The sequence below is a fragment of the Anser brachyrhynchus genome, assembly GCF_964034855.1.
Source record: "Anser brachyrhynchus genome assembly, chromosome: 1".
NCBI classification, from domain to species: domain Eukaryota; kingdom Metazoa; phylum Chordata; class Aves; order Anseriformes; family Anatidae; genus Anser; species Anser brachyrhynchus.
Genome location: NC_137694.1, coordinates 190,255,804 through 190,275,973, shown reverse-complemented (window position 1 = coordinate 190,275,973; position 20,170 = coordinate 190,255,804). Strand labels below are relative to the sequence as shown.

At 42.1% G+C, this 20,170-nt stretch overlaps 1 protein-coding gene across 2 annotated transcripts in view; it reads right to left on the bottom strand.

The window, feature by feature from the left end:
- Window positions 1-20,164, bottom strand: part of LNX2 (ligand of numb-protein X 2) — a 59,994-nt gene extending 39,830 nt beyond the window's left edge. The window contains exon 1 of one of the 2 annotated variants that reach the window (XM_080557067.1): window positions 19,938-20,164. The gene's annotated coding sequence lies outside the window, so the exon portion shown is untranslated. Of the gene's footprint in view, window positions 1-19,017; window positions 19,147-19,937 lie in introns of those variants that run through there. The other variant, XM_080557068.1, reaches the window with a different exon arrangement.
- Window positions 20,165-20,170: the final 6 nt, after the last annotated feature.

Here is a 20,170-nt window from a genome sequence, read left to right as displayed (position 1 = left end):
ACAGGCTGCCCAGCAGAGTCCCCATCCCTGGATTTATTTAAGAAACGTGTGGACATGGCACTAAGGGACATGATTTAGTAATGGGACTTGCTGATGGTTGGACTTCATGATCCTGAAGGTCTTTTCCAACCCAGATGTTTCCATGATTCAGCGAAAATAAAATTCCAGGCTTCTGTGCTCCCGTGAGCAATGGGGAACTACATAAGGTTGGGAATTAGTCAGAATTTCACCCGCAAAACACGAGTTCATAAAATTTATATCTTGTCAGAAAGGACTCCAACTTGCTACCAGGTTCAGAGCAGTATCGTGCCTCATAGAATTAGTCCAGTGGGTCAGAAGGACTAAACCCCAGGTCACCTTCATCTGCCAGTCACCAACAAGAGAAGGAATAACTAGAAAATGAGTGAGCACTTTATCCTGAGACAGGTCCTCTCTCTATTAAGCTTGTAATAAGAGAAGTGTGAGGGAATCCACGCACACACACAAAAAAGTCTGCTCTATAGTTTCCATATAGACACAGTTATGGTCAGAAAAATATCTTACATTTCTGTAAATAGCTGTTTAGTATTAAAAAAAATAAATAAAGCAACCTTGATTTTCACATGCTTTGAGAGCTAGAAGTTAAGCATTCAAATTTAAATCTAATGAACCCAAAAGTGGGCATATAGGATAATTAAAAGCCCTTTCTGCCCTTTTTATGTTCAGCTTGACAACCAGAAGTGCAGTCAAGAACATGATGAGATTTTTATTCAAAAGAGACATCTTACTGTAAAAGCAGCACTCAGCCACAGACAACAGTGCTTCTTATTATCAGTCATATGGGACGAGAAGAGAGATAAAATAAATAAATTCCAAGGCAACTAGGCTGCATTCTGGTATTGAATGAACACTGCAAATAAATAAATAAATAAAATAAGGAAAAGGGTCCTGAAGATGCCATCCAGCTGAAAGATTTTTAAGATGGAAAAGGTAAAATCCTAGAAGTTACCCTAGAAACCTACTGCAATAATGAAGCATACCTTGGCTAAGGGAAGCAATCTGCATACATTTCCCTTCAGAACTGGAAATATGTGAACTAGGATCTACTGCTTGTCCATACAAACTGGTTTAACAGAACATGAATTTTTCACTAAGTTTAAAACCTGAACTGATATTTCCTTTGTTCTTGGAGCATGTTCTGTTGCTCTGGCTTCAGTCAATGCTTAGTATTAGAAATAAATAGAAGTAAATCTGAATCTACAAGGGTTTACAAAGAGTCTTGCATTTTTCACCCATTAAGTGAAAACAAATCACTGCAAGTTTCCCATATGCTACAGAAGATAGATTTTTTTTAAAATAATGGGTTTGGAGAACTGGAGAGCTGGGATGCCAGCTAGCTGGACACCCACCTTCTCCACTGCCCTCCCTGCTCCTTTTGGACTTGGGAATGCACACAGGGATATCCTTTGCTCCAACACACTCCCATTTAGCTGCAAACTGGGGGTCAAAGCATACAATGAACTACTGTGTGTAAAACATTACACACAGTTAATTCAAAATACCTATACACTATAACTCTTAACCTTTTTTTTTTCCTATCAACACATTCTGACAGTAAACAGAATTAATAATAAAAAACCAGCATGAATGATCTTTTGTTTCTTGTTTTATATTTAAAAGTATCTTGATGCTTTTTGTTTTAAAAAAAGTCTTTACCAGGGGGACTCCTGTTTCTCAAAGTTTGCACTGCACAAAGCACAATGAAATCAGGAGTCTTCGCTGTAAGGCGGGGTTATAAGGCTAGCTGGAAGTTTAACGGGGTTTCTAGGATTTCTATGGGAAAGCCTTACGGATAACTGTACAACTATAACCACATATGTATCCTAGGAGACCAAAGAGCTTTCGCATTTAAGAGCTTATTTCCCAGCCACGCTCTCAATACCCATCTCATGCATTTATAACCGATACAAACAGCTGTGAGAAAGGAGGGAGTTGCTTTAATTTCAGCCAGAACATACACTGACCTTTGCTTACATCAGCACAAACATTTCATTTTATTTCACTTCTACGTCTTTGTCACCTTCAAACTAAAAGGATGTCATAAATCTCTTGTAATTCATGAAATGTGCTTTTAAACTTGAATTTTACAACTGAGCAAAGCTAAAATTCTTGATTCTTTAAGAAGACAATTAATATACACACATGTAAATCACCAAAAAGCACCCTAGTACAAGTGAAATTTAGATTCCTGACCACAGCATATTGTAAAACATCACCCTGTTAAACACAACATATCAGAGAAACATCCCATTTAGGAAAGAGAAATGTAAAAATAAATAAATAAACAAACAAACAGAAAGCATGAAACGGTTAATTGAAGACAGACTCACTTTACACTTTGGCTTAGAGAAGCCTACACACTCGAAACGGGCTGAATTAAGAGTATTTCCTGCGTTTCTCGTTTGTAATTCTCGCCAGAGGGTCTAGCCTGCAATTAAACCCTCTGGAGAAGAGCATCTTCCAGAAGGCAGAGCCTGGGAACACCCAGGTACGATTAATTCCTCGCCAGCCCCCCGGCTGGCAGGGAGGCAGCCGGCACCGAGGATCCGTCACAAAACCTTCGGCAGCCCCTCTCCTTCCTCGCTTTTTCTTACCCTTTCACTCCCGAATTTGGAGGAGGAGAGGAGGGAGGCCAGCATACCTGCACAGGGCACGGAGACCACACCGCTGTTCTCATGCAGGAGGAGGAGGAGGGTAGCACATGACGACAGAGAACTTCAAGGAAAAAGGTCGTCAGCACGCTGGTGTACACAGATGAATTCGCCAGCGGGCAATTAAAAAGAGGACCGGCCCCTTACAACTGCTGGAGCATCTCGCAGGGTTTGCTTTACTTACAGCAGGGAATCCATCTGCTCGCCTCCCCTCACGTGAATAGCTGGGGCCGTAGCAGCAGCCAGCATAAAAGATCCGCAGGCGTTCTCTTACGCTGTGTCCTTTTCAAATACCAAACCTAACATTAAAATTAACTGCAGGCTGAAACGCCGTCAGCAATTTCTCCCAAATGCATAATGAAACAGGGCTACTATATCTGGCGCCTTACTTTTTTTTTTTTTTTAAGCTCTCCCGGAGAGCATGTGTGGGTATCACACACACAGGAATAGTTCCAATAACTCCACGTATAGAGCAGAGCAGCTTTACGGCACACGCAGGGCATTTCAAGTCCCTGTCACGCTGTCCCTGCGCTGCAAACCGTATGCAAAGCCTACTCCAGACACAGCGCTTCCAGGAAAAAACAGCAGACTGGATTATATAATGTTATTTCCTATCTCCTCCAGAAGAAGAAAATTCTATTAAGAGAAAATTTGAAATGAAAGTTTGAAAATGTTTCCCAAACTGAGCACACTTTCTGAAAACATCTCAGTTTCTGGGATTTTATAAGTCAGTATCTCAATACCAGAGAGGCATTTGGTGCAGAAAGTGCACATCTTGAATTATTCTGCTTTTATATGTATAAAAAAAAGAATATTATTTTTTTTTCAAAGTAATTTACCTGTTTTCTTTTTGAATGCTAGATATAATGAATATTTGCAGACCCACACGCTATCAACCACTGTGCTACACAGTAGCCACTACTTCTATAAAATCCTGTGTGTACTGTGCTTCAGTAACCCCATTTTCAAACTGAATACCTAAATATTATTATCCCATTTTACTGTACCTAATAGAAATGCCATGCAGCAGTCTGCTGCCACCTAAATATGGTAACTGCCACATCCCTCACGAAAATGTCCTCTTCCTTCACTTATATTGTTCCATCAAGCGGGGAAAAAAAAAGCCCTGAACTTACAAACAAGATAGAAATTAGCAGCAGAGGAGCGTGCTCCAGATGAGAAGGGATCAGCTTGATGCCTCAATGGATGCTTCAGAAGACTTCAGGGCGGCTTTATGCCATCCTCTGTTTGAGAAAGCACGACTGCAAAGCAAATTGCATTTTGAAACTGTACCAAAACTGCTTTTCTCAACTCTTTTTGGATTGATGTGGTCTTAAACAAATGAAGGTAGATGAATAGCATAAAGAAGACTGATGTCTTCTTGGTTCATGGGAAAGAGTTGCATGGCCTAGAGGAGACGGCAGCCCCGGTGGAGCCACCAGCCCCGTGGAATAACTTGTCAATAACCCGTCAGATTAGAAGCGAGGGCCATCCTGCTCCTTCCTGTAAGATAAAACCTGCAGTGGTATTTCAAAGACCCAGGGAGTGCTACAGAAACTTTACACATCTGTTAGAGACGTTTACAGCGGCACTTAAATGACAGCCTCGCTGGTATTTACACCAGGCTAGGGGGTTTTGTTTGGTTTTGAGCATTTCACAGGAACACGCTATTTCATCCGGGGAACCAATATAAACTAATCCTGGCCAAAGCATTCAGTTGTTAGCACACCTACTTGGGGCTTCCTTTAGCACACAAGTGTCATTAACTAAAAAACCCAACAGCCATGTCTGCAAGTGATTGCTATGTTGTGTTTTTTTTTCTAGGATTTTTAGGACAGGCAGCATGGATCTTATCCATACCGTGAAACAGTCCAGCAAAACTTTGCACAACAATGCGAGTAAAACCAGGGTCCTCACCTCCATCAAGCTACATGGACAATCTATTTTTGAGCCCCAAAACTGCTTTCTGAAGCCACGAATTCAAACGAGCTGGATGGTTTAGGGGAGCACGTCCTCTCTGAGCAATGATCCTACTCCCTTCATCGACATGAAGTCGACTCATGCAGATCTACCAGTGCTTTGCACTCAGGAAAATTCAGATTTTAAGATTTGATTTCAAGCAAGCATGTAACGTGATCACAGCATTTAATGTCCCAATGAGCAGCTAATGAGATTTTAGTAAAACCAACGAACAAAACCACCCATATTATACTACTCTCAATAAAAAAATTGCTATTTCCTAAGAAAGAGGTAAACAACTTTGACCCTCATTAAAAAGTTGAGAAATGTCCACACCATCACTAAAGTATAATTAATACACATCCTTTAGAAGAGTCCAAAGGAGCAATTTAATTAACCACCCGCTGATTTCATAAATGACAAGAACACAGAAAGGTAATGGCACCTTATAATTGAAAAAGTCCCGTTGATTTAGCTAAGCAATTGTACTGCTCTGTGTTGTGCATAAATATGAGGAAAAATGCTCTCAACTCTTTACATTCTAACTTTGTAAGGTGTGAGGAAACAAGACAATGAGCATGATATAGTCACAATACATTCCACTTATTTAATGCCTTTACCTAAGAACCTCAACGTCACTGGTAACTATTAAGGTTTTAACCTTTATGAACTCTTTTGATGGGCTTTTTTACCTCAGCCTACATATGGAAATAATGAGCTCACCTGAAGTTATTTGCTTGTGGTATGTATCTCATCCTACATGAGGAGGAAATGCCAAAATATCCCCATTCCTGATTTGAAACCACCAGCCCATGCTCTCTTCAAGAACACAGAAGAGCAGGAGGGTGGAAAGAACGAACAAAACAGTTTTATTGCTATGCCACTTCGAACAAAGTATTGCCTGAAACAGGGATTTAGTTTGTATCTGTGGTTCTCCCACTTTTATACAATGGGATCCTCCTTAAGCCCCGTGAAATATTTCTGCTGAAGATCTCGTAAACTCATTTTGCAATTTCTCAACATTTTCCTTCAGGTGGGAAAAGCTTCCTTTCAACTGCTACATCCCTTATTAAGGCTGCAGAGAAACAGCTTTTATCAAGCTAGGAAAATAATGCAAGAAAATACGTGAAAGGCCTTTTCTCTTTTTTTTATTGGACTTTTCAGGGATGAAACTGAACTGAATTCATATTCCTTCTGGCGTCCACAAAACTTTGTGCTGCTACATTACAGCCATCAAAGTCTATCTGAATATGAAAGAGTAACAAGTGCATTTATAAGCTGTCCATCTCCTTACCCAACGCACGCATGGAAAGCATTCATTTATACTTGCTTCGTGGCATACATAATTAAAAAAAAAAAAAACAGACTGGGCAGATTCTTCGAGCATAGCAGTCTCCACTGAAACGCCGATCGCTAGACTAAAATACTGGACTTGGAGCACTCAGCAACGCACCACAAAATGAGCCGCAGCGGCCTGACCCCGCAGCAGCCCTGGTATGCGAGGATGGATGCAGCTGCCTCGTAAACCAGCCCCCAGCCCGCCGGTCCCACCTGTCCCTGGGATGACACGAATGACTTTACGTGGCATTGGCCCTCTGCCCGCCTGCCACGGGAAAAGCGTCCCTCAATATAAATTATGCCACTAAGTGCTGATGCCAACGGGACCGCTGTGCAATTAGTTTGCTTGCGCACATTAAATACACATTGCTGCCATTTCGCGTCTCACAGAGAAATCCTTACTGGTCGGTATTAGCTACTCATGTTTACTGTTCCTGGAGGTTTCCCATTCTTCAGCGTTTACGGTATTTGCTCAGTCTGTAGCAGACCATCACCAGGCCTACCTAGCTGCGTTTGCTGCCTGTCGGCAGCTTCCAAGCACAGCCAGATATGTAAATAGCTCTTTAAAATGATGAAAACTCCCTTTACTTTTATGCGCCATGGTTTATTTACTAGTTAGATGAGGAAAGAAGGGTTCTTAAATAAATACCATAAGGCATACCCTCTATTCATTTCTGTAACTCTTTTCTGAAGGCTTTCCAGCTTTCAAGTGTTAACTCTTCAGAAGTGTTCCCATCAAACCAGCAGCTCTGCCGGTGCCCCAGAACAGCTCCTCCGTGCTCGTTTTTGTGCTCCCTCACTCCTTTATCCTTCCTCTGAGGACTCCGTTAGGCACCTCACTGCGGAACTGAAGACGGAGCTGTTTTCCAATGGTTAATTCTGATGACTCCTGCATGTTTTCAGGATGTATTCAGCCTGTAAAAATGGTTTAGATTTTCTGCTTCTGAACGCTAGGAAGAATATATTGCTTAAATTGTAATGCATCATTCAACTGCCTGCAGCTTCCAAAATGATCTGGACTGCTCAATATTGCTGACTCGTTCCTAACATTTACTACTGCAATAAACTTTATCAGAAATGCTTGCTTTCTTCCATGACACTAATATATTTTGAAAGAAAACGATGCTCCAAAACTCCTTTAAAGAACTCCATTTGCCCATTACATTCCTCACGAACAACTGCTCTTGAGTGGTCTTCCCTGGAGTAAACTGCCATGGTACACAGATTTCACTATGCTAGGGTTAACTAGGTAACAAATACTAGAAAAGAGAGACTGACCACAGCTAGAGAAAGGCTTAACCACACAAACACTTGTTGTAAATGTCATATTCCACCGGGGAAAATTCTCAAAGATGAATGTTGTTGGTGAAAGTCATCAAAAGTCACCTGGGATGCGACAGGGAAAAAGGAAAAGCATGAGAGAGCTCTGAATCTTTCACAGAACATCAAAATTTGCCATTGAAGCGAGTGGAAATACAACTACAGATCCTGAAAATGATTCTCCTCAAAACCTTCCTGTAGGAATTCTTATACTGCTCAAGTTTTTTTTTCTTTTTAAACCAGGTAAGGGCTGCCTGTTTTCCCCAACTGATAGGCAGATTGACTTCTCCCAAGCTTCCTGCCATACAAGTTTTAAGAGCTGGAGCAGTGGTGTGTGGAGGCTTGTTTGTGCCACTTACTATCTCAATGGGCACCGTGGAGGGGAAGTCATACACAAAAGTCCTTGCTCTTGCCTCCTGGTGATCTCTGAACCCATTTCTATGGAAACAGAGGATGGATGCAAGACGATAAGTTATTAAGTCATCAAAATACATACAGAAAAATAATTAATTTTACACGTTACACAGGGGAAATAAGTATTACATGGAAAATGATTGTTTCTTCTAGATAAATTTCTGCTTCCTTTAGGTCATGGCATAGAGAAGGAACACAAATCAAGGGATTTATGACACTTTAAATGAGTTTCGCAGTGATAAAGCTCACTTAATATATTCACGTATTTAACTCACAAGAGCTACCTTTTTCACTATTTTATAAAATTAGTTTAAAAGTAAAATGTATTCATTACCGTTCCCGGTAGAGAACCTTACAGAAATTTTACAAGAGTAATGAATATCAACAATGCAATTTCATGCTGAAATACAACTTAAACCTTTAAACTTAAAACTTCTCACTTAAATTACAAATCACAGTGCTTACCACTACACAATGTCACTATTTCAATGCATTAATAGTGCCTTTTTGCCTTCCTGCACTCCCTGTCACCGAAGAACACTTAGGTTTTCATTTCTACCACTGAACAGCCCTTCCATTAGTTGGTATTTCACTGGAGAGCCCAATTTATGAAGCATCAGAGTCTTGACTTGAGCTGGAACTGAGCTTGGAACTTGAGCTGCCAAAGATCTCATCCTTACAACATTCTCTTTATATTCTCAAAATTTGGATGAATCGGAAACAAAGTAAAGTCCAAAATGGTTTTCAAGTTTTCTTTGCGTATCAACAGCCCAACTGCCTCGACACCAACTCTTCTGCACAGAATCGAGTTTCGTACAGCCCACTGAAACTCTTCAACCCAGCCACTTGTAATCTTTCAGCAAATACCTGCTACTGACTATTTGCATTTCCCAAGCTTTCCTGTAACTTTGAGTTATAAGAACAGCCTCAGGATGGCTTTTACTAGCGCTATCTCATTTCAGATTTCAGGAGACCTGGAGAGCATGCATGCTCACCCCGTCTCAGCAGAGATGCCTTCTGGCTCACAAAACCAGAACTTCTCATGCCATCTCAGACAAGCGTGACCGTCTCCCAACATCTCTACTAGTATTGCAGCTGGAGGGTTATTTTTAAAAAGTCCTACGTGTGTGTTCTCTGCTCCCTTTTTTTAATGAAATAAAAATTAGGAGAAAATTATTCAAACAAAATATGCAGACTACCTGCAATAACTGACCTGGCAAATAACCTTAGAATTTCTTAGGGACACCAGATGTCCCTAAGCTCAATTTTCTCACTTGAGAGGGACCCGCTGTACCAAGTACTTTACATAAACAACCTCTTATTTAAAAAAATTACATTAGGAGTTGGGGACAAATTTACTTCTTTCCATGACAAAACCTGCCTTCACTTTGTGGCCGTAGAAGCTTCAGGACAGTTAAACCCATGGAAACCTCTTAAATAAATAAACAGCCGAGAAAATTTTTCTTTGAGAATTACTTTGCAGTGTAACTAGAATGGTACTTCTCCTTTGCTGCAATATTATGTAGTGGTACTAACTCAAAGTTCAAACCATTTCCATTTCTTTATTACTAGTAGCAATCTAGGAAATACTGCCATCAATAGTAAATCTACATGAAGTCGCACTCCTCTGGTGCATTTTGTGCATAGCAATCAGTTCATAATGCAATCTCGTGTTGTTTAAAATTCAGTTTATTCTTCAATTACTCTGCTAGCCCAACTCTAATTTATTACATTTTCTGGTACATTTGATTTTGGATATTATGACATCTTGGCTCATGCCATTAGAGGGGAAACATAAAATGGTGACGACGTCTAGGGACAGCTGAGAATAAGATAGCAACAGCCTGGAAAATTAAGAATATCACCGTCTGTACTCAGCTAGACCTCTCCTGCGTTAGCAATAAAAGTACCTCTGGCAGTATTTCTCCAGCACAGGCGTGACATCCAGGACTCGCCTTGGGGGGCACTGTAAAACCTCAGCAGGTGCAGCGTGGCAGCCCAGGCACCTTGCTGGGCAAAGGGTTCCCTTGGTCATCAGGACTACTCAGCCAGAAATGGTCTCCTCATGTTTCTTCCCACCTTTTCTGTCCCTTTTGAAACAAACTGGGGAAGCTTGGCTTAGAGGTGATCCTTCCTTTCTGCTCAGCTTTGGTTGGGCCGCACCTGGAGTGCTGTGTCCTGTTCTGGGCCCCCCAGTACAGGAGAGGCCTGGGCACACTGGAGAGAGTCCAAAGAAGGGCCACCAAGATGGTGAAGGGGCTGAAGCATCTCTGCTATGAGCAGAGGTTGAGGGAGCTGGGGCTGCTCAGCCTGGAGAAGAGGAGGCTCAGGGGGATCCCATCCATGTCCCTAAATCCCTGAAGGGAGGGTGCAGAGAGGACGGAGCCAGGCTCTGCTCAGCGGTGCCCAGTGCCAGGACAGGAGGCCATGGGCACAGCCGGGCACCCAGGAGGCTCCCTCTGAGCACCAGGCAGCACTTCTGTGCTGGGCGGGTGACGGAGCCCTGGCACAGGCTGCCCAGAGAGGCTGTGGGGTCTCCTCCTTGGGGATCTCCAGAAGCCGCCTGGACGTGGTCCTGGGCAGCCTGCTCTGGGTGTCCCTGCTTGGGCAGGGGTGGGAACAGGGGCCTCCAGGGAGCAGAGGAGAGCTGGGGGTTGGCATGGGGGGAGGCCGAGGAATGGGGATGAAAGTGCCCAGGGTACACTTTGGCACTTTGATACCTCTTGGCCTGGCTTTCTTGCTGCTCTGAGCGCCAAGGAAATAAAATCCTAGCCCTGCTGCTGCTCAGCATGCACAAAAGAAACCAAGTCATTTCCAAACGCAACCGATACTACATCAACTAATTTTTTTTAGCCTTGCGTCCCCTTGGTCCTAGCTACCAAAGGCCGTTTCTTTCTCCCAGCATCCAAGGTGAAGCGGCAGAGGGCAGCCAGAAGCTTTCACGAAGGATGTTTCTGGAGATCACGGGCAGAAGCGAGGGCTTTGCCTCCCCGCTGGCTTGCCGGCCGAGCACGTTCACCTTCAGGGCACGGTGCCAAGCCCACCTGCTTACTCAGGATTTTGCCAGCGAAGGCAGCTCTCACCGCACTGATTTGTCCTTCGAAGACGCATCTTATTCTGCTTAGTTTTTCCTTCTCCTGCTACATCTTGCCTGCGATCCAGGGGAAGGATGGGGAGGGCAGATGCTGCTGGGGAAGAAGACCTCTGAATGTCTTTCCCCATGGCAGATTCTCACAGTTTCAGGCAAGAAAAAACAAAAACAAAACATCCCTGCACAGCTTGCACTGTCCCAAGAAATTCCACATCACACTGGGCTCTGAATAATTCATATTTACATGGAGGACTGGGATTGAGAGACCCTTCCCTTTTATTAAACCCCATCCCATGCCCCAGTGCACAGGTGCCACCGTGATGATGACAGACAACAGCTCCTCTCATTTTGGTGTACGGGTATCACGAAAAACACACCCACAAAATCTTAAAAAGCAAATGGCAACTCTGGCTCCAACCCTTTTCTCTCCTGAATTCCATACACTCATAAATAACTTGTCTATATTTATACTGCAAATCAATTCACACGCTCTGGTGCCTTAGTGCACCTGCTCTCATTACCCTATGTTGGAAGTGAACCATGAATTGAGACAGGAGACTCGATTTCACTTCCCAATGTGAGGACAATAATCATCATTAATTTACGTTAGGAAGCTGCATTTGGGGTGCTGCCTAGAGAATGCAGCGTAGACTTAAAAGTATGCACCAAGAAAAGTAGGATTTGTATACAGAATGATTTGATAATCTGAAAAATCCCTCAGTAAACAAAGGAAGTTTACAGATAATCGTATTAAAGATTAGAGTTGTTTTACAACAATGCGTGATATATTCTAGAACATCTGGGAAGAAAGCCGGTAGTTTTAAAAATCAAAACCTTGGGGAAAAACATTTTTCCCCTCAAACAGAAACAGTAATTCACTTTATTAAATCCTAATCCTCTCCAATTCATGTTTAAGGCAGAGCATTTTTCCACTGAAGAGTTTTATCAATGTACTTAAATACAATTTTATAAATAAATATTTAAACACGTTTAAGTACAGTTTTAACATCTGAATGTGACTGGTACTCACTGTTCTTGACAAAATAATTTGTTATTCCACTTTTGTTTTTGTTTGCTTCCATTTTATTTCAAATGTGAGAGGCAGGCTTATTTTAAGTCAGACAACTAAGTAACTTTATCCTTAAAAAAAAAAAAGAAAAAAAGAATTTCTGGATTACACCAAAATATATTACATGATGATAACAAAAGCAAGCTGATGTCTGTCCTTTTATGTGCACCTATGCATCAGCTGGAAAATTAGGACAATAACTCATGTGTTACCTTACAAAAGTTTATTACTTTTCCATCACTAATTTACTGTTTTCCAAATTTTTGTTGTGGCAATTTATGTGAAAATCCCCCCCAGTAAAACCCAGACATTGTTCATGACATTTTCTACAATCAATGTTGATAGCGTTTATACAGATTTTCTGTCTAAACACCACATCATTCAAGCTCCTCACCACTGTAACTGCTGATAGCACCAGAAGAATAAAGTTACTCTACAACTAACAAGTAAAAGCAAAGCTAGAGTGAACAGCAGTTAAAGTGGTAAAAACAAAACAAACAAACAAAAAATTTTAGATCAGATTTCTATAAAGTGTATTTTGCTAGAAATAAATTTAGAAAGACTTCTTAGTCAAGATCTGAAAAGAAATAAAACAGCAAAAAAGTTGAAAAGATTAAGTACTTTTTTTTCGCTTTTTTAGACTTTGTTTTATTTATAGATAGAAATTTGTTTATATGTAGAAACTTACCATATATAAAGTTACAAGTAGAATGCTAACGAGATTTGTACCAGCAGCAATTCAGCCCCAGAAAAGAAATCCCATAATGGGTGCCTTGCTCTAATCACATCATCCTAACTGTGCTGAATTCAGTTACTCCCCTGTAAGCAGAACCAGGCAGAAGGACTCTCATGCCCACAAAGGACCCCATGAAGTCACAGCTGCAGATTAAATTGTACAATCAAGTTGTAGGGATGACTGAGCAGTATTCAGCATGTGATGCACCATCTAAAAAATAGAGTATGTGGGATAGGCATATACAGGATAGCAGCTATTCCTAACACTACTGCATTGTACTGAAGTCTCTTAGCTCCTCTATTTTAATTTAACCTTAAAATTTAGCAGGTTTTCAGGTATGCGTTGCCTCACCTATTAGAATAAAACATCTTTTATCCTTACCAGAGTCAGTATCATAGCTAAAACAGAAATCTTTCCTCTCTGACCCTTTGAGGCCAGATATCACAGCATGATGTTGACGTTACTGCATCCTAACAGCACTGGAGCTCTGTGAAATGAGTTGCCTTTGCTAAACTCGAGATTGTTACTTAAAGACAAATGATAGCTGTTGCGAGATCTGTATTGTTGTAATAATTTATAGGAAATAACATGTCAAGCTGTTTCCAAAAGTTCTTTATCAACTACCCGGCACTTCATAATGTCACGACTCTTAGTGATGAACATTTCCTGGCTTCACAGCTTTCCAAACTTTTCAAAATATTATTTAGGAAAGTATTACACTTCTGTGGCATTTCTGCATTAGCACGGCACACATCCCTTACTGAAGAAAGAACTGTAACAGTTTCATTTCACAGTCCAGTAATCCAAAATTCTGCATTACCACTCACTTTAGTGTTAATTTTCCCATAGATTCTCTTTTTCTGCTTACAAGGCAAAGACAGCTCAGGTCAAGAGCACAGACAAGCTGTGCTGCTGATTCTCCTTTTTACAACTACTGATTCACCTTCACTTTTGCTTCACTGGGAAGTTATTTTCCCTGCAGAAAGCAGGAGAGCCACAGTCAATAGATAAGTCAGCAGCTATCAGTCACAATGGGTTTCAGAGGGGAAAAAACCTCCCCACAGCTAAAAATGCAAGTATTATTTATACAGAATCATGCCCACACTGTAAAAATACACCAAGACAGCTTGCTGCCCTACACACGGTGAAGCCTAATTCAGCTCGTCTCACTTCCAGCCACAGACGCATATCACAAGCTGTAGGACATAAAAGTATCAGCACTGCACAGACGTGCTGAGCCATCCAGCAGATAATAGGTACTGCACAGCGGTTATGTGGCAGACTAAGTAGAATGATACCTTTTTTTTTTTTTACAAAGTGATTCAGAAAAGAAACGCATTTGGTTGGTTGTCACTGAATTCTTACGCAGCTTTGTAGTGTGCAAGTGAAGATCCAACATACTCATCTTTGTAAGGCATTCAGATAAAATGCTTGACAGGCCCACAAGTACACAAACTTATCTGCATTTTTTAGCCCCCTATAACCTAGATGAGATCAGCTTTACTTTCAGCACTCACAAAACATCAGAATAGTTAAGAAGCAAACCGAAATTCTGAAGGCATTCAATACTGCACAAATAGCATTTCATACTCCTTTCCTATAAGGCAGGAAGCCCTGTGATTTTCAAAGCTTCAATCTTAATTAGAAGAAGCAGTGACAGATTAGTAATGGACTACTTGTAAAAACAGTGCTGGTATGGACTTTTATTCTATAATTTTTAATATAAATGGAAGATCTAGCACAAATACAGAACTGTTTTACTAATTTCTCAAGATCTCCACTGCAGATGAGCTTCATTAGCTGCTGTCAGTAACAATAAAAGGCTGAGAAAACCCCTTGTGAACAAACAAGAAAAAAAGACAGGAAAAGGAGCCTGCACACAAGGCAATCCTAATCAACCTGTTCTGGAAGAAGCTTGACTTTATTAAGAAGTTCTTAAAAGTTATTTCAATTAACAACAGGGGCAGCCCCATACCATATGAAGGGTACAGTTAAAGCTGTATGAACATAATGGAGTTTACAGCATTTAAAAATGACCAGAAAGCATATAGAAGAAATTAGGATCTACGTGGTCCTGTGGTACATCAATCAGCTATTTCAGTCTGGTTATAAACAAATTTTAAACTTTAAAGAAAAAACAGGAGAAAATGATGATGTGGTGCATGGCAAGAGATCTACTAAAAAGAGTAGAAACGCATTAAAGGGTGTGCTATTGATAAATTAACTAACTAGATAGGTAGAAATAAGTAAAAATATGGCATCCCCTGCATGAGGTTGCAATAGGTGTTAATTTTTTTCTAAAACATTGAGTCTCCAAACGTATAGAAGCAGCTTAACATCATCCTTATTTAGGGATCTGACTTATCGCAGTCCATGAGGCTCCTACGGGTAGGAGCCTCCCCAGTGCCCTCCCTGCACTTACTGACTTGCTGTGCCTGGCAGAGGTGCTACACCACGTACTGTGGCTCTGGCTGCTACTCTTCACATCTCCTCCTTGGGTGAGCAAGTCACTGCCTGGCACACCAGGTAAAAACAGGCAGAAGATGGGCTTTGAATGTGTTGCTCCGTTGTTCAGGCTGTTCCTGAAGGCAGTGAAGACCTAACTGTGTTGAAATCGAGATGCGGTTAGCTTAAGAGCTTGGGGGACTTGTGGGGTTTCTTGGCTTTGCTTTGTTTTTGCTGGTGTAGCAGGTAGCAATGTCAATTAGGGGAATGATTTCGATGACATCGCTATACCAGCAGAAAACCCCAGTATAGGTCTGTTGTACAGTCATAGGGAACATTTGCTGACACACCTCATTTCATCTGGGACTAAAACAAGGTACACAGACAAATGCACATTCACATTACAATAAAATAAAACGCATTGACTCAAGAAGGCTCAGTGATACCAGCCAACATTTTTTTTATTTTTATTTTTAAATGAAGACTTTGATCAGGAATGCCAGCCAAAACTTGATAGGCAGAAAAATCATGGCACGGCTAGGTTCTGAAATGTTGCTCGTGTATCCAAAAAAAACCCACCATGCACTGGCCCTTTCAGAACAAACACAAAATTCCTGTGGCAGAACATGCCAACTTATCCAAACACAATACAACAGCCACTGAAAAGAACTTTCCATAGACTGGTTTTGGAGTACAACTCAGCGACATTTTTAACCTCCATCTGTTAGCTCTGCCTGAATTTACAGTTCTTCTGCTACATCAGATACTGCTGCTGCCCCAGCGGTCTTTTTTTCTGTGTATGAATTCAGAAATGAGGATTAACACCCAATCTGGAGAACAAAGAAAGCCACAGGAAGGTAAGAATTTTAAACCCTCTAATATTATTTGGCCTTTCAGGGTAAAATTTTTGAAAATAATACTGCATTAGCAGAGGGTGATCTGTTGAGGATGCCTTGGGCTCAAGCAAAAATTGCATGCAAAGGAAGAAAATCTGTGGGATGAGTACAACTGAAAGGGTCAATAAAAGCGTTGACGTGTACGAACGCTGGCACAAACACTCCTGCAGTCAGTAATGATGAACCGTGCTCCTTCCTGATGATTCTCCAACCAGCCAGCCCTCAGGGATGTGTAATACCAACACCCTGACAGGTTCCACCGGGCTTGAGGAAGCTCTTAGGAGACAGTCACAAAAATGCACAATTGCAATGTTATCTCAGGGGGCTGGGATGGGGAGAGCACACTTTGAAATTGCTTCCCCCCCCGGTAAATAATTCCCCAATGCAGAAGCAGGTAGCTGGCCACTCATTTCCCCCCGTGCGCTGGCAAATATTGCTCAGCACTACGCTCCCCCAGTCAACCTGACCCAAAAGCCCTGCTTTCCCCTCTAGAGCTACTGTTCCTTTGCCCTGATGTGTGCTCCTTTAATGCACACCACTGTCAGCTGTGCTCTATTCCAGGCAGCTCAGCAGTAGGAACAAGATAAATAAGTCTGTTTCCATCCCTTTCATGATCTAAAACTACCGATTGCTGTTGTTTACAACATTTTAAAACGGGATCTCTTCGTATACTGGATATATTCCTCAGTCAGGCTGAATTTTGCTCCGCAAACAACTGTTCTTCATAACAATTCTGCACACTCCATCAAACTGTAGTTAAGCATTAGCAAATCTCTGCAAGGAAATATAAAACCACGTCTTCCTCTGTAGAACGAAGGGAGAAGAGCCTGGCAAACCCAACATCTGCCACTCCAACCTGAAGTAAACCAGCTCTACCCTTCTACAGACTGACAGGCAGAAATTAACTTAGAAAATAACATTGAGTTGACACTGTTATAACCTCACAATTACTTTATTGACTGCTTTGATCTGCTCTGCTGTAATGACAGCAAGAAAATTCGAGACATTCTTAACAAAATGCCAGAGATCCAGAGCAACATCACAACTTGTTTGCTTTAAATCAAAAAGGAGACTGCAAATACTGACCTAAGTTACTGCAAAGTTCCATTTTTTAAATAAAAATACATTCTACTAACTGGGTGAAAAAATCACAGAAATGCAAAATGTAATTTAAAATCTTCCATTTTCATAGGTTATCTGATTTTATAGCAATCTGAATACTTAGACAAGGTTTTTTTTTTCACCATATAATGCACAACTAATTGTGAGAGACTCAACTAGGGACCCCCCTTTATCAGCCTTTATCAAATTTCAAAAAGGAAACCGTCCCAAGTTATTTGTAAAACTCTCAGTAATTGAAATAAACAGCTAAGAAAATGGAAAGGACTAGTATCTAGGTAGGTCTGTACCACCAGGAATACTTGATGAATGAATGAGATGCCTGCAGCACTGCAAAGCCTGCTGCAAGGATGGAGGCAGCATCCTGGTGTGCACACGGAGATGAAGCAACCCTCAGTCCAAACCAGAAGTCATCACCTGTATCATCTCACGCAAAAGACAGCATAGTCAGGATGAAAACACACGACAGGCTTAGCCCATGAACTTTGCCAATACGAATCCTGACCCTGAGACCATTTACATGCAGGCTTAACGTTAAGCCTAAGAACAGGCCCACTAATTCCAGGAGAAATACTTGGATGTTTACAATTAAACATATGTAAGTGACAGATCTGTAGGACTGGGGCCATAAGAAGCACACACCGCAACGTCATTATTTTTACTGCTCCGTGGACATTGTGTCATAACAGTTACATCCTTAATGATATTTAAAATCATTTTCATCTTCAAAATGCTCCACAGTTCCTAAACAAACTCCATTGACCCAATAAAGCAATTAAGAAGCACACGATTCAATGATGTCATGTTAAATCGATTCTGCAAACCAAACAAACTACGGATTTTCAAATATCAGAGACAAGCCACTGACTACATCTAATCTGTAATCAGTTTCCTCTGGTGCCTTTTACACCAGGGAGCATTTTATCACTGCATGAATGCTGTTTTCTTACTAGTTATGGCCCTTAATATCTCATAGCTCTTTAAACAAGCAGCATCTTGCTGATTTATGACATTAATTTATATTAAACTGATGTCTAATACACATCATATGCTTACACATTTCCCTTCTAAAGCAATATTGTTGGTTTTGCCTCTCTTTCACAGATGCTTTCAACTATATTAAGACATTTTTTAAGAGTATAGAAAAAATGGGAGTAAAAAGGGGGGGGATATTTCACAGTATTTTCAAGCAGACAGTTTTAACTAGAAGTTAACAAACTTCTGCTGGTTTTTAGTGATTCAGGCCCATAAATATATACTGAAGTTGAGTTTCAAAGGCCATTTAGCACAGGTAAAGCCTTATGACACGAAAGTTTCACTGAGGTCATGAAGGCTTCCACAAGAGCAGATGCCAAACACGCAAAAGCTTGCTTCAGTAGGCGTGTTTTTTAAACTAACAACTGCCTCGAGAGAGCTAAACTTTTCCACGCAGTCACCTGCTTGCATTCCTCTTGCAAAGGCTCATCCTTAAATTGCAGCTTAATTTTATTTATTTATTTTTCATGGAAGGTTTAAGTCCTGTCTTGGGAAATTGAGTTGGTTTTGCCAATTGTAGACAAGAGTCCAAGGCCATGGGTTATCTCTTGTGAAGTCAGCAACCAGAGTTAGTGAGTAACAATAAGTACAGGTGGGATTTCATTATAGAAAAACTTCATTTAAAATCATGCATTTTATTTGTGTTTATTCAGAGGTTCGAGTTTTAATAATTCAGGCACTTAAAACCATGACATTTCGTACATTTTTCTTTGAAAACAACATCAAAACCCTAACTGGGCACAACAGCATTCCTCATAGTTTCCTGAATTTGAGGTTAATCATCCTGTACAGCACTGTCATCAGGAAACAGAGGGTTCCTCCCTCAACAAACCGATCATGCTAAGAGAGTAAATGCAAGAAGGACCCCATTAGGTTTCCTGGCCCTAGAAAGTCAGCTTATATACCTTGTTTCCACTCGGAGGAAATTTGTTTTAATAAAGCCGTGGCAGCATATGGTCGTAGCATGTCGATTTTCCAGGCGGTGGGGCCACTAACTGGAACCATCTGATGTTTCCCCCTAAGCCTCCTTGATCTGCTGCTGGATTGCAGCTTAGAGTAAAACACAGCGAAGCCAAAAAGAATTGGGGAGAGGAATAAAAAAAAAAAAAATCAGCAATTCAAATTGTTTATTTAACGAGAGCCTAGCTCTGAACGATTCCTCTTTTGAACCAAAGCTCAAACGCATTTGTGATTTGGGATTTATTTCCACAGACCATCAGACGTACCCCAAAGCTAAGCCGTAACAAACACTTTTACTTTGCAGACGGGGAGGAAAACAAGCCCGTGCTATCGTGTAATTAAAAAAGGAATTAAACCAAGCTCAGAAGTACTTAATAGTGGATTTCTGCAGAGGTAAACAGCCGATGCTGTGCATTAGGAACACGGTGAGAGAAGTCACAAGGGACAGGCGTGTTTGGCATTACCACAGCAATTGTTCCCTCGCGTCGTTGACTGAATACGAATACACCACGAGCACATTTCGAGCACGCCGCCTTAAAGTTGCCAGGAGGTCGGATTTTGAGCTCCCCGACCACGTTTCCAGCAGCTAAAAGCCGAGAAATGGGAAAAAGCCGGTGCCGGGGCAGGGAGGGCAGCAGCCAGCGGGCTGGAGGAGCTGCCAGCTCCCCCGGCACCGCACCAACCCCAGCCCGGAGCTCGGCTCTGCTGCACCTCCCCTCTCTCTCCCCCGTGCTTGAAGCTGCCACAGGAGCCGAGCTCAGGTGTCCCCGAGCTGCTTTGGGATCCCCCCTCCCCAAAAAACACCGCACTTGTTGCCTCCCCGGCTAGGCCCGGCCCTGCCCGGCGGGGCACCGAAGTTACTCACCGGCGGCGGCTCCTCCTGCCCGCCGGGCTGCCCCGGGCGGCCGTGCCCGCTCCGCAGGGCAGGGGACGAGCCCCGGACGGAGCTCAGGGGAGCCGGCTCGGTGCCTTCACCCCCTTCCCGGTGCCTCCCGGGGCGGCGGGGGGCGCCGCAGCCTCCGGCGAGGTCAGGCGGAGGAGGAGCGGCAGCCCTCCCGCAGCCGCCGGCGGCCCCCGGCGGGGAGTGGCGGCGGCCCC